Raw genomic sequence first — 1,144 nt, forward strand, 5'->3', positions numbered from 1 at the left:
ACACACACACACACACACACACACACACACACACACACACACACACACACACACACACATTATGCTGAGGTAAAAGGCTGATTGCACAGCAGTGGCTCCGAGACTGCACCAGTGTAATGAAATATGAATGAAGTGCTGTTTTCCTGTACGAGCACTGCTTTCATTTCGACTCACAGATCCTTTAGAGGCATCTGTCATGGAGGAGACCTCACTCTGCTCCCAGGTTTGTCGGACGGTGGGAATCGTGAGAGCGTGACACCTCAAGGCTCGAGGCTAACGAGGGGGAAACGGATGGATCGGTCATGCAGAGCAGACCCTGACAGACCGAGTAAGAAGCTTTTATCGCGGCTCGGGCTGCTTCATACTGCTGCTGGACTCCTGACTGCAGCTCACACTTTAACAGCCTTCCCTCACGTTCAGCAGCTGGAGGGGCTTCCCCCTGAACATCCATCAGGCCAGACAGCTTCATGTCCTGCTGCTCGCTGAGGTCAGTCGACCGGCAGGTGCTGGTGCTTCCTGATTGGTTCTGGGATGGCCGCCCGCTCCCTAACAGGGTTCAGGTCAAGAAGGAAAACACACCTGTTCTTGTTTATGTTTCACTTGAGCTTCAAGTTTGGTTCACGTGTTAATTTGGAAACAAACTCAGAAACCAAACCATTGTTTTCCTGCTCACTGAACATCTGAACACCTTCAGCTTACCTCCATCTTTAAACCTTCCCTTTCACTCATGTTGCTCTCCCTCTGACCTCTGACACTTGTCTCCACCCACTCCACCCTGCAGCACTTCTTTGACCCCTGGTACCATCCAGCTCCACCACCTCTCATCTGTCTTTTTCTGAATTTTTATGAAATTTGTTGCTTGTGGAATTTTGAATTATGTCTTTCAGGGTTCAGCGTGCAGCTCAAAGATGCTTCAACGCAAAGGGAATCAAACCGACGACCTCAGGCCACAAATACCCAACAGATGAGAAAGCTTGCACCTTTAATTCTTTTGATTTTAAAAAGGTGACGCTTGCGCTGTGTTGGGTTGGTCCACATGACGGAGCGATGCAGGTGAGTCCTCCGAGGTTGAACGTGGACTTTGGCCTGCGGTGAAGCTGCAGCGTGGCCTTCAGCCTCCTGCTGTCTGAATAAATGAGTCAGT

The 1,144-nt window shown here is 50.2% G+C and overlaps 1 protein-coding gene across 1 annotated transcript in view; it reads right to left on the minus strand.

The window, feature by feature from the left end:
* The window catches only part of LOC102206406 (cGMP-dependent protein kinase 1-like), a 71,915-nt gene that overhangs the window by 21,397 nt on the left and 49,374 nt on the right, over positions 1 to 1,144 (minus strand). The window lies entirely within an intron of this gene.

This window comes from Pundamilia nyererei, unplaced genomic scaffold, assembly GCF_000239375.1.
Source record: "Pundamilia nyererei isolate P.nyererei 1_Seehausen unplaced genomic scaffold, PunNye1.0 scaffold00131, whole genome shotgun sequence".
Lineage (NCBI taxonomy): Eukaryota > Metazoa > Chordata > Actinopteri > Cichliformes > Cichlidae > Pundamilia > Pundamilia nyererei.